A 13,725-nucleotide genomic window follows, 5' to 3' on the forward strand; every position below is an offset into this window, starting at 1 on the left:
CCACTAGTGACACGAGGTCTTTGAAAAATGATTTTTTTATTATAGTTGGATTAAACGCATTAAAAAATTAATAACTGCACATAAATTTGTTTCATTTGGTGGACCCCTTGTTCGCCAAGGGGTGAACAAATTTCTAGAAAAGTGAAAATCGAATATTTTTATCGAGCTATATTTCAAATATTTCTCTCAAAACCTTCCACAAACAGCATTTTATTATACAGAAAACATCTAGGGCATCCATGTGAAGTATTCAAAAGTTTGACCGCCGTCTTGGATTCGCCACCATTTTTAATTTTATCATTAAAACGCATTTTTGAACAGGTTGGCAACCACCGATTTTAATTCTGAGACAACCATTGGGAAGCTGAGAAAAAATCCTACAAGACACATTTAAAAAATCAGGTGTGTCGCGAAAGAAACGTGGCTGTCGAGCCAATTTTCTATACCGCGTATTAACATTTCCAACGCGCGTCGCGCGATCGATATAGCAGCAAGCGCTGCTTGCCACGCAGCGCACACTGAACGCACATCGTTCAGTATGCGCGAAGTACATGTTTTGAATAGGTCTTTATAAACAACTTATTTGGATAGGGTAGAACTGCCATAGATAGACTACTTTCTTTAGTGGACAACATACTTCGCCAGACAAATGGTGACCATTCACCCATTTGTAATTTACAACGTGAAACATGAGAGGTTAGAGCATAAAAGTTTATTCATAATAACACCTGTTCTCGACCACAACTATGTGCTTGTTCACTGTTGCTTTAATGAATTGTTTAGTTACATGAAGAGAAATCTGCTACACGTATCAAAAACGAATATTTTCTCTGACGGTGCTGAAAGTCAATACAAAAATAAGTATAATTTTACAAACATTACGTTTATGAAAGATGTTTTCCAAATGGACGTGGAGTCACGCAAGCTCGCACGGGAAATGCCCATGTGATGGAGTTGTTGGATTGATGGTTCCAGCGAGCTGCCTGTAAATATAGCTAATCTCCCGACAGGGACAGGCTGATTACAGATGCGGTATCGTTCTACGAATGGGCTGTGGAAAACCAAAGCAAAACAATGGCATTCCCTTACGTCGAGCAAGCGGATTACGAAGCGGCTCAAACTAAACTTCAACATCGGATAGAAAATGTCAAAACTATCAAAGGAACGCAGAATTATCACTATATTTTACCTCAAGAACAATATAATTTGTTTGCTAAACAATATTCCAATAGTTCTGAAAGTGAAGTCAAAAACCTCAAATGCAAAGCTTAAGACGTTGATAAATGTATTGGTAACAATTGAGTATTTTCTTCGTGTTTTCGTTATTTCACTTGTATCTTGTCCATTTAAGAAAGTAGTTCATCCATGGCAGTTCTACCCTATCCAAATAAGTTGTTTATAAAGACCTATTCAAAACATGTACTTCGCGCATACTAAACGATGTGCATTCAGTGTGCGCTGCGTGGCAAGCAGCGCTTGATGCTATATCGATCGCGCAACGCGCGTTTGAAATGTTAAAACTCGGTATAAAAAATTGGCTCGACGGCCATGTTTCTTTCGCGACACACCTGATTTTTAAATGTGTCTTGTAGGATTTTTTCTCAGCTTTCCAATGGTTGTCTCAGAATTAAAATCGGTGGTTGCCAACTTGTTCAAAAACGCGTTTCGATGATAAAATTCAAAATGGCGGCGAATCCAAGATGGCGGTCAAATTTTTGAATACTCCACTTAAAAGCCCTAGATGTTTTCTGTATAATGAAATGCTGTTTGTAGAGGGTTTTGGGACAAATATTTGAAATACAGCTAGATAAAAATATTCGATTTTCACTTTTCTAAAAATTTGTTCACCCCTTGGCGAACAAGGGGTCCGCCAAATGGAACAAATTTATGTGCAGTTATTAATTTATTAATGCGTTTAATCGAACTATAATAAAAAAATCATTTTTCAAAGACCTCGTGTCACTAGTGGCCTGGTTTCAGCGAGAATTGCCCATCTGCTGTCGTGTTCGCGCTGCGTCATGTATTTCGACATCAGCGCCAGCGTTACTGCATGTGTCAAATTGGGAACTCCAAAATATGTATGAGATTGCATGACAGCGCCCCAGACGACGTTTTCGCGCGATGACTAATATTCGATTGAAATTTTGAAATGGACGTTTTTTGTAGCGATAAAGCTAGGTTCCAGTGTTACGTCTGTTAGTCTGTGCTTTAGGTAACAAATCTGTTACTTAAAAAGCAATAAAGTTAATCTCCAGTCAAGTAACAACACATACTGTCACATATTTGGCACTTGTTACGGGAGTACGACTATCTAATAATGGACGTTTCAATCACATGCAGAATTTTCTCTGTCGAAAAATGCTCCCTTTCCATCTCCAGTCAAGAAACAACATCGTCGCATATGTTGTACATGCGCTGCGAGAGCGACTCCCCCTGCCGCAGGTTAATGTACAGCACTACTTAGAGCTGTACATTAACTCACGGCAAGACGTCTATCTCCAATTAATCCGGTGTGCGTGTATTAGTTTGTTGTATGCATACGGAATAAAACTTTTGCGTGTACTAAAACTAGTTTTAATAGATGTTAATTTCACGTCACTTCAGCATGGTCAGAGAAACATAATGTAAACTATATTAATGATTCAAAATACTTGCGGAAAGCCCACATGCACCGCATCTGCCAGTAGTGAAGCCCGAAGGTTCATAAAGTGTCCAATTACGTAATTATTAATCAACAGTCAGATGGGATGGCACCGCTTGTGAATATACCCGGAGCGTACTTGCCGACAGAAACTGTTAATTGCAATAATCTGCACGCTCATTATCCCCGATAGCAGCCACGATAGCTGCTGCTTCTGCTCGGAGTATGTGTGCTCGAAGGACTCCAATTACAGAGGCGATTATCCCCAAATGAAATCTTGCCCACGCGCAAGAAATTCCCCCAAGAACTGTGGAAAGAAGCCGCAACTGTTTCAGTTCAACATGAGATCCTACCTCTAGAAAGAGTACAACAAAAGTTGAAAGGAAAGAAGACAAAAAACAAGAAAATCAATTCGCTTACGGTTCGCTTAGCCCGTCCGGCGTTTTGTCGGTTTTGTCCTGGTTCGCCTGCTGGGCCTGCTGCCTCCGCTGACGCTGATGACGGGAGTCATCGCCCAATCCGTAAAGGCCCGCAACGGCTGCCATCTTGGCATGCCCACCGCTGCGTCGTCTTGCTGCACCTACTGCTGCTGCTTACCACCTAACCTTCACACTGTGGCACAAATGTTTCGTTTCGTTCCGGCAGGCAGTAAGCTAGAACTGTTCACCTTCACTACTTGCTGTCCCCCGCATGAAACCGCTGACGGGCGGGGGGCGGAAGCCGGAATATTACACCGTGCGATCTTTTTTCGCTCGCTACTATCGGTTCAAGGTCACACCATGGTTGCCGTGTCTGTCTGTGAAGACCGGCAGTGGCGAAGAGGGGCGCCAAACAAAGCGCATTCACTCACGCACACTGAACCCCCGAAGTCGTAACTGATTAGCAAGGTGTTGTTTTTTGTAACTCAAAACAAACGGTTTTCCTAGCTTCGTGCAACACAGCAGAACTGCGCTTTCGGATTCGCCGATAGAAACACAACATAAAGTATCACAAAACACGACATATTCTGCTTCTGTACGTTTATTTAATTTTTTTTTTTGATTCGTTCACAGTAACTTGCTAGGATTTTTCGCCTATTGCGGCAGGACTTTTGGGCGTGATTCGCCTTTTTTCTGTCTTTCCGTACCACTCTTTGGTCGCACGTTTGCTACTAAAAAAAGGACTGATTCACCGTTCGTTCGTTGGCGTTTCGCTTCTTTCCAGCCACCTCCTAAAACCTGGCACCGCACGAAAAAGACGTAAAAACCGAGGAAAGCCTTTCACCTCCCCTCGTGCTAAATTCTCCTCATTTCACTAGCGAACAATTTATACTTATTGATATTTTTTAAAGCTTTTGGTTTCACTTTGGTTTTGCACTTGGTTAAAGAAACTTATTGTGACGCGTTGCGAGCTCAGACCATGTTAGAAATATGAGTATGTATTCTAGTGCGAATGTGAGTTTTGGGTGAGTGTATGTATGTGTGCTTTAGCTGTTCTGCTACGAAATGCTGCAAATTCCTCAGCTTCTACGGTGAAACACTACGGTAGCACTCATTTTCCTTTTTGGACGGGTAAAATTCCATTCTCGCACATGCACATGGTATATCGGTTTTTTGCGCCTGCAAGTTAGACTACAGTAGTACAGTACAACAATTCCACGTTTCACTTGCGTGTGCACTTCGGCGTTACATAATTCTCTCCCCACGGCAATCGGCCGACCGCCTCTCGAGTAGCAGCAAACAACGGTCACCCTCGTGATCACTGGCAATGGCGTCGACTACGAGAACGACACTGCCTGCCACAACTTGCTGCTCGCTACGATCCATCTTACTCACCAGGGTTTGACCCTTCTTAGCAACTACATCCGCTAAAGTAGGCGACGCTTCCATTATGGTCACTCGATTTCTGCTGCTGCTGCTGCGACCGGCTTCTACTTGGACCCCTTGCTGTATAACAAAATACTACCACTCTTGTGATTCACTTTATCTTGCTTCTTCCGTTTTTCTCTTCCTCTGGTTTCCATAAAAGGCAATTGAATAAAATGTGGTGTAGATATTTATCACAGGTTTTCTGCAAACAGAAACAGAACGATCAAAAACGGTACACTCGAAAGCCGGCCACCGGCAGTCCCATTTTAGAATCAGGCCCCGTTCGAGTTTAAGGTTCGAGAGCTGTGACGTGCAAGAAGCGAAAATAAACTCCACCGGGAGTCGGGACCAGAGCCAAGAGTTTGCTTGGTGTCCTTGCCGTTTCTTTTCGTTATTTAATTCGTTTCGCGTGCCTTTTCTGTCGCGTCCCACCCTTTAGTCACCCCACCACACACTCGAAAATTGAAACCAGTGAAATTTAGTGCGCTGCCTGCTGAATAACTGCCCTTTCATGTGAGAGCTAGATTTTGGGTCCCAACCAGAAAAAAACCTACATTTCACTACAACACTACACTGTGCACTACTGCTGCTGCTGCTGCTGCTGCTGGTGGCAATGGTACTGGTGCAGTAATAAAGGCCACTAGGGCGAATGTGCCAAAAACTGCATCTGCTGTCTTCTGTCGTCGCTGCTGCTGTTCGGATTTTTAAGGCTGCTGCTATGACCGATTTTTCCCCCTCCTCAATGTGGCCTTCTTTCTTTTTAACTGGCACTTAAAAAAGGACGATTTTTCTGAACCAGTACAAAATGCAAAGATTCCTTCTCAGAGGCCATCATTAGGTCAAAGAGCGGGGAAATCGGGTGCCTCTTTTGGGCACATGTGACACTGGATTAAAGCTTTTCCAGCAGGAGGGTCAAACAGGAAAATCGAAGGGGTTTGTTCGCGGAATCGAGGTGGGATCTGGGATGGCTCGGGTTAGAATGCAGGATGGGTTCTCCTTGTGCTTTGAACAAAATCGAGGCACTAATTTTACGTTAAGTACCTACTAGGGAAGCGGGCTACTCAAGAGGGTTTATAGCTTAAAACAATGGAAAATGCAAATTTCGCCGTAGCTTTAACTCGAATATAAATTAACTATGTGGGATATCAGCCAAAATTTTATCACGTTTTTTTTGTCGGGATTGATTTTTCAAATAAGTGTTTCAAAAAACTTAATCTCTAATTAAAATAGAACAACCTATTGAACCATGTGTCCCTTAAAATGTACGTTAAAGAGCCTAACCTATTTTCGATGTAAGACTGCGTCTTAATCCAATAAGGTGGCAGGCTGAGAAAAGTGTAGTCAAGAAATGCTGCGGGCGTATTTCAAATACTAATCACTTAACTAACAATTGATATTTTTATCTTGAACCCTGACAATATTGGATAATCATGCGTCAAATTGACTCCCGACTTTCTAATGATTGAAAATGCAACTTTTTCTTTATAAATTATACTCATACTCATACTTCCTTCTTTCATTTTACTACGCCACTGAGATATACTCGAAAACCTGAGTGCAAATTTTCACAGTAATCGGTTCAGTAGTTTCTGAGTCCATATGAAATAGACAGACATATAGACAAACAACGATGCCTACTATGATTCAAATTTTTCAACGCAACCTTTTGACACTCCTGTCAATTTTCAACGCCAACTACAGTTTAAGGTTTTTCTTAAGTAATCACAGCATAACTTGAAATACACTTTTTACCGCTGGATTATATAACTTTTATTGAAATAAAGAAGTTAAGCCTTTTTCAAAGCTTAGACTTGTTGTTTGGTTATGAAAATTGCTTATAGGTAGGCAAATTATCTATACCTGCAAAGTGCCATTAAAATCTTAGAGGCTAAAACCAATAACTGGTCCGGTGTGTATAAATTTCCCAAGAATATCGGTCATTTTAACATAAAATGGGCATAACTCAAAAATGCCACCAACGTTTTTTTCAAAAATTTACCCTGAGATAGAGAACATCATAGTGAACAAATTGGTGTTCACCGTTTTGACGGTATTTTGTTTGATAATAACGATCTGTGGGAGCACCGTGCTCATGATTGTCTACGTTCCTCCATTTTCCTCGAACCCAAGTCTTCCTGGAACCGCCGTTAGGCATTGCTTCAGGGAGAAGGGCGAGTGTGCTTAGTGCACCCCCTTGTTATTTAATGACTTGGCTAACCTCGTAAAGGCAGAGTTAGCCTTCACTGGCATTTCGATGGGTGTTCCGTCGATTGGTGCCTTGCAGCGTGGAAAGATCTGCTCTCGTCGTAGCACATCCTTTCCACTATGTTTCCCGGCCCGCTTACTGACAACATTTCAGTCCTTACTTGTGCAAAACGAGGACATACGAGAAGCACATGCTCAGCAGTTTCTTCCGCGCCCGCACATTATGGACACATAAGTGACCCCACGTGCCCAAACTTGTACAGGTACTGCCTAAAGTAGCCATGGCCTGACAGTATCAGTGTCAGGTGGAATTCAACTTCCCCATGGCGCCTCTCGATCCATCCGGATATCTCCGGAATGAGTCGGTGTGTCCATCTCTTTTTGGTATAATTGGACCATTCCCGCTGCCACCTGACCATAGAAGTTGACCTTTTGGTAATCCGTATACCTCTTGTGTCACGTTGATCGAAGTACTCTACATTCTCTACCTGAGTATAGATGTTGCCACGCTAGCAGCTTCCACTTGCTGCCAAAAAACGCCGAGCTATTTGACATTGTGCGCGATAATGCCGCTATAGTCGTAGAAACTTTCTTGCACACGTGAGCTTGTCGTCGACCATTACCCCCAAGAGCTTCAAGGATCGCTTCGAGGCGAAAGTGCATCCTTCGGCACTAATCGCCGCCTTCTGTTCCGATTCACGATTGTTCACTACGAGGACCTCTGTCTTATAATGCGCTAACTCCAGTTTCCTGGAGTGCATTCAATCCTCAACTACGCTTATGGATAACGCGGCATTTAACTCGATCTCGCTGACTGACTCGCCGTAGACTTCTATAGACCGTTCCGATAATTATAAATACACTTACGATCAACCGTCATTTCAAATAACGTGCAGTATTCAACCAAACGTTGGCTGCGTCCTGTTGTTTACATCCAAAAGAAACAGATGCTGTCATTTTTTCCAACATTTAGTGCGAAATTTTGAAAATGCGTGGCCTTTCTCCCGAGCAAAGAAAGCGAATTGTGCACAAATGGGGCACCGTGAGTGGCCTTTCTATAAGAAAATTAGCCAGAGAAGAAGGTATAAGTGTCGGAGCAGTTCAAACCGCATTGCGGAAGTATTGTGAAGAGTGCACATTTACTGATGCCCCAAGACGTGGTAGAAAACCCGGGCCTGTTGATCCCACAATGGACACAATGGACACGGCGAGTAACGTTATGCGTGCCAAGGGAAGAATGGGTCTGCAGACCCGTCGGAAGCAGAAGCAGCCAAAACGAAATCCAAAACAAGCTGAATCTGTGAAACCGAGAGCTCGGAAGCTTTATGACAAACTTCTGACCAAAAAAATGGGGTGTGTTATCATGGATGACGAAACCTACATAAAACTGGACTATAAAACTCTGCCAGGACCGCAATTGCATACATCACCGAAGGGAAAGAATGTCCCTGGACCAGTGAAAGCCATTTACACCGAAAAATTCGGCAAGAAGGTAATGGTTTGGCAGGCCATTTGTGAATGTGGGAAAATATCTCGTCCATTCATTACGAATGACACAATGAATGGTAAAATTTACGTGAAAGAGTGTTTGCAGAAAAGGTTGTTACCCATGGTTAGGCAGCATAACAATCCTCCAATCTTTTGGCCCGATCTTGCTTCCTGCCATTACTCTAAGGATGCACTAGGGTGGTATAGAACAAATAATAACACTATGTCCCAAAGGAGATGAATCCTCCAAACTGCCCTGAAATTCGCCCTATAATACTTTTTGGGCTTTGACCAAGGCAAAGCTGAGGAAATATGTCAAACCAGCGGACAATGTTGAACAATTTAAAAAAGATTGGCTTAAAGTGGTAAAAATGGTCGGAGAACACCCTGTGCAAAAGCTTATGAGTAGTGTTAAGAAAAAAGTTAGAGAACTCGCGTATCCTACGAAAAATAATCCCAACTTGAATTGAAACTGGAAAGAAAACACTTATTATCTATATTTCAGAATAAAATGACCCGAAAAATCTTGTATTTTTTGTTTTATTCAAGAAAGAAGATGTATTTATAATTTTCGAAACAGTCTATAGAGTTAAAGCCCACAGTAACCGCTTAGGCTTCAGCACACCGTCATACATGGCATTTCACAGTACCGGACCCAGGATGGAACTTTGTTTTAATCCTGTGGTAATCGGGACGCATGTTTGACCCTCATGTGTGTTGTAGACCAACACTCGATTCTAAAAGTTACTTTCCAGAATCTTGTACAGTGGCACTGGCACTCCGAGACTTCTCTTACGCTGGAGTGCTACCTCGGCCGTCTTGGTGACGGAGAGAATAGCATTCACCGTAAACTTACCTTTGCGGAAGCCGAACTGGTTGCTTGACAGACCGGTTTCAACCTCGGCGAATCTCACAAGTCTGTAGAGGATTACCCTCTCAAGCACATTGCCCACTGTGTCTAGCAGACAGATTGGTCTATATGCCGATGGTCATCTGGTGGTTTCTCGGCCTTCGGCAGCAATATCAGTCTTCGTCGCTTCCACTATCTGGAAGAGGCCGTCGTCTAGGCATGCATGACTGCCCTGAACAACCCGGGGATACCTTCATGGCCGATTCGGGATTCCGCCTGGTCCCGGTGCCTTGCTTACCTTCAGGGAGTTTGCGATCTCAATTTGTTCACCGTCTGTTACCCTATTTTTCTCAGCTGGTCTTGAGGTACGATGCTGGCCTAACAAGCCAGATGTCGTAGGTTCGAGTCTCGAAGCGGGAGAGACTGTTAGTGTCAGTAGGATCGTAGCGCAAAGTTCCGTCCTGTACACAAAACAGTTGGCTGCGAAGTCTGTGTACAAAAAAAAAAAAAGAAGATCGAATTCCGAATAGGAATGTAGCACAGAGGCTATGCATTGCTGTTTCCCTTGTGTTGCTGGTGGTGACTCAACAACCGAAGGCCAGGGGTTTGGCTCGTGGTGTGGGAAACGTCCCTCAATGATCCGCTTCAATATCGCAGGTGATTGCACTGCCGGGGATGACGAGACTCTGGTTTTGGCCGTAACGACCCTATAAGCGTGGTTGGTGAATGGTTGGGCACGTGTCACTTGAGATCCTATTGTGGTCATTCACCTCTGTCCAGCAACTCCCATCCCAACCTCCACGTGGTGCCGACCGGGATACGAGTAACCTTAGCGGAGATCGGGTAACCAACCCTGGTGGAAACTTTGGTCGTATGCTGACTGGGAAGGGGGAACGTACGCGGCTGTTTCCCCATGTTAGGGGTGGCGTACAACAGCTTCTGATCCGGAGCGGGCGGCTGAATCATGAAACGCGGTGTCTCGCCAGCTAAATCAAAGACGGCAGCCCCGTCGCGAGACTAGGTATCGCAGCCCTAGTAAGGCAGCATACCGAATATTAAATACTACGAACTATCCAGATATAAATACGGAACGGAATAATTAGCATGGACCTAGGCGAACGAAAAAGGACAACGATTATTGGAAACTCGGTACTTGGAATGTAAGGACTCTACTCGAACCGGCACGCGCAAGTATCCTGGCTAGAGAGCTGCGGAAGGTGAATGTGGAGGTTGCAGCTATCCAAGAGGTGCGGTGCTTTCACTCTACTACGAACGACAATGGCCTGAGGCTTGGGAATTTCGTTGCAGCTAGAGGGATGGCTATCTGTAGCACTTATTTTGCACGCCGGAACATACGTAAGCACACCTGGATGCATCCGAATGGAGAGCTTTGCTCTCAAATTGACCACGTTCTGATTGATGTACGGTACTTTTCAGACGTTACAGACGTGAGGTAGTTCAGAGGATCGAACGTTGACTCGGATCACTATCTCGTAGTAACCAAAATCCGCGCCCGACTGTCCAACGTGTTGAAATCCAAGGCAACGAGGAGGATGCAGTGGAACATCCAGCGGCTATCAACTAAAGGAGTTGCTGCAGAGTACTCGCAGAAAGTTGATGAACGGATTGAGGATAGAGCTGAAGGAAACCTGAATGAACAGTGGAGTCATATCCACAGTTCGATCAGCACTACAGCGCGAGAAGTGTTGGGGACACCTGCGGCAGTTGCGCCCAATGAGTGGTTTGACGCTGAGTGCCATCGAGTGACGGAAGAGAAGAACCGCGCCAGGGGTCACATGTTGGCCACTGCTGTGACTCGTCAGAGCATGGGTAGATTTCGAGTTGCAAGAGCCGCTGAAAAGAGACTCCATCGCCGGAAGAATCGACAGCATTGGGAGCGTATTCTTGCGGAGGCGGAAGGTTGCTTCTCCAGGCACGATGCGAGGAGCTTCTACAAGAAGGTCAACGGAATCAGGAATCGAAACGTGTCAGCCCCTGGCATGTGCAACGATAGGGAGGGGAACCTGATAACCGATAAAACAGAGATGGCCAGGCGTTGGAAGGAACACTTCAGTGTGCTGTTGAACGGTGAGGGAAACCGTGGAGTCGAAAGGAGCAGGATGACTATTGAGAATGATGGTCAAGCTGTGGATCCACCATCCATGGACGAGGTGAAGAAAGCAGTAAAAGAGCTGAAAAACTGCGAGGCAGTCGGGTAGGAAGGCATTCCCGCCGAACTCTTCAAAGTCGGAAGCGAACAGCTGTATCGTGCCATCCATCGGATCATGCTGGGAGTGTGGTCTGATGAAGAATTGCCCTCGGACTGGTTGGAGAGTCTCATATGCCCGATCTACAAAAAAGGTCATCGCCTGGACTGTAGCAATTATCGGGGCATAACTCTTCTCAATAACGTGTACAAAATTCTCTCCCGCATCCTGTTCCACAGACTGAGGCCGTTGCAGGAGACCTTTGTTGGCGAGTACCAATGCGGTTTTTGAGGAGGACGCTCCACGACGGACCAAATGTTTACCTTGCGACAAATCCTCGATAAATTTCGAGAATTCTACTTGCGGACGCACCATCTGTTCATAGACTTCAGGGCAGCGTACGATTCAGTTAAGAGAAATGAGTTATGGCAGATTATGATCGAACATGACTTCCCAACAAAGCTGATTAGGCTGATACGTGCCATCCTTGAAGTTCTACATCAAGCGTCAGGATAGCCGGTGAGATATCGGACTCGTTCGTGACGTTAGATGGTTTGAAGCAGGGTGACGGGCTGTCGAACTTATTGTTCAACATCGCATTGGAAGGTGCTATACGGAAGGCTGGTGTGCAGAGAAGCGGCACCATCATTACGAAGTCGCACATGCTTCTCGGTTTTGCGGACGATATCGACATCATTGGTATCAACCGTAGAGCTGTGGAAGAGGCCTTAGGACCTCTCAGGAGGGAAGCTGCGAGATTAGGGCTTGTCATAAACTCTGCCAAAACGAACTACATGGTGGCTGGCAGAGTGCGTGGTAGTCCGTCGGAGGTTGGTGCTGCGGTGGTGCTATATGGGGAAACGTTTGAAGTAGTCGACGAATTTATTTACCTGGGAACATTAGTGACATGTGACAACGAGGTTAGCCGTGAGATAAAGAGGCGGATAGCAGCCGCAAACAGGGCCTTTTACGGATTACGTAACCAGCTAAGGTCCCGCAGTCTGCAAATCCGTACTTAACTTGCACTCTATAAAACACTGATTCTTCCGGTGGCTCTCTACGGCCATGAATCATGGACGCTGAAAGAGGCTGATCGGCGAGCTCTTGGTGTTTGAGCTGAACGATTTATCCATAGATTATTAATGTAGTCACATTTTAATCAGTTATACAAAACAAAAAAACCAACTGATTTTACCTGCAGATATAAACTTCTTCAAAAACTGTATACTTGATTCATAGAGCACACAACACTAGTACAGGGTTTTTATGACCTTCAGTCAGACCAACCACAACTATTTCATGATTTTCTCTAAGCATTCAAATAACAATTTTAATTTGCTAAAAGAAATCATTCCTATCTGAAAACCGCGCGCGAGGCTCAAGCTCTTGTAGCACTGTCGCGAAGTCTATCGAAACAAGTCCGTGTACTGGTCTTTATCGCGTTACCTTAGTGGATTTGAATGCTGCCTGGCGCTCCGATCATAGCGCATAGGTGCGAGCGTTGCAACCTCCGCCTCGCACGAAGACACGGCTATCGTATCGGCTCACCAATATGCCGGAGGCCTTCTATTTCTAGGCTGACAAGACCTAGGCATGGCGGAATCGCACGCTTGCGATAGTGTAGCAATAAGTTGGTCCGTCTCCCCTTCGAGGTCCCAACTTTTTTTTCCTGTATGGACTTCCTCACTGCGACCAGAATCGTAGATCTATTGTGAGATATGCCCGGGTGTCTGCTGTATCCCGCGCTTCTGTTAATAGCAATACCGCTATTGAAGCAGTGGCTTGCTTATTATCATTGTTCATCAGTGCTTGTGTGTAATGTGATACTCTTCCTTACACGCTTACTGTTCTACTATACCGATACTCGTTCCTCTTGCCAAATATCACCAATTATAATTCCCTGGAGAAGTTTCGTCGTGCGTCCTTCTGGCCAGTTTTATTGATAAGAGGGACTTAATTTTTGTTAAGAGGACGTTACGCAAAGGTATTGTAGATTTCAGCGTAAAGGAAGGCTATAACTGGTGGAGAGCCTGAGAATAAACCCATCTTAAGTCCTTTTTGACATCGGTTAGCCTGGTTCTACTAAGATTCGAACCCACGACCATCCGCTTGACAAAGCGGATTATGTAACCTTGCGGCTACGCAGCTCCCGAGGTCCCAACTTATTATTTACGCAAATACATCGGCATCAAAATGCGATTCTTCCAGCCGCGAGTGGTTGGGGTATTGGCCCTACTTGTCGTTTGCCGCCTCGTGTTCACGCTATAGCTCATGGACTGGTGGTTGCTTTCAGTGCAGCAACTTCTCCACTCAACATCCCAAGCGACGAAGTCATTCGCCACCAGCAACGGCTGTAGGCCCGTCAGTTCCACGGTTACACGATCGACCTGACCGACCTGAGCGAACCTCTCTGTAGACCAACGCGGCGGAGCATAGCAACTGCAGTAGAATACTCCGTCCATCTTGGTAACCACGTAGCACTCAATC

The 13,725-nt window shown here is 44.9% G+C and overlaps 1 protein-coding gene and 1 long non-coding RNA gene across 6 annotated transcripts in view; both read right to left on the bottom strand.

Annotated features, from left to right (window-relative positions):
• LOC129729822 (uncharacterized) overlaps positions 1–3,198 on the bottom strand; it is a 60,978-nt gene extending 57,780 nt beyond the window's left edge. The window contains exon 1 of the long non-coding RNA XR_008728747.1: positions 3,062–3,198. This is a non-coding gene — a long non-coding RNA (uncharacterized LOC129729822). The remainder of the gene's footprint in view (positions 1–3,061) is intronic.
• LOC129729774 (potassium voltage-gated channel protein Shaker) overlaps positions 1–13,725 on the bottom strand; it is a 398,752-nt gene that overhangs the window by 229,803 nt on the left and 155,224 nt on the right. The gene's annotated exons all lie outside the window — the stretch shown is intronic.

Source organism: Wyeomyia smithii, chromosome 1 (assembly GCF_029784165.1).
Source record: "Wyeomyia smithii strain HCP4-BCI-WySm-NY-G18 chromosome 1, ASM2978416v1, whole genome shotgun sequence".
NCBI lineage: Eukaryota > Metazoa > Arthropoda > Insecta > Diptera > Culicidae > Wyeomyia > Wyeomyia smithii.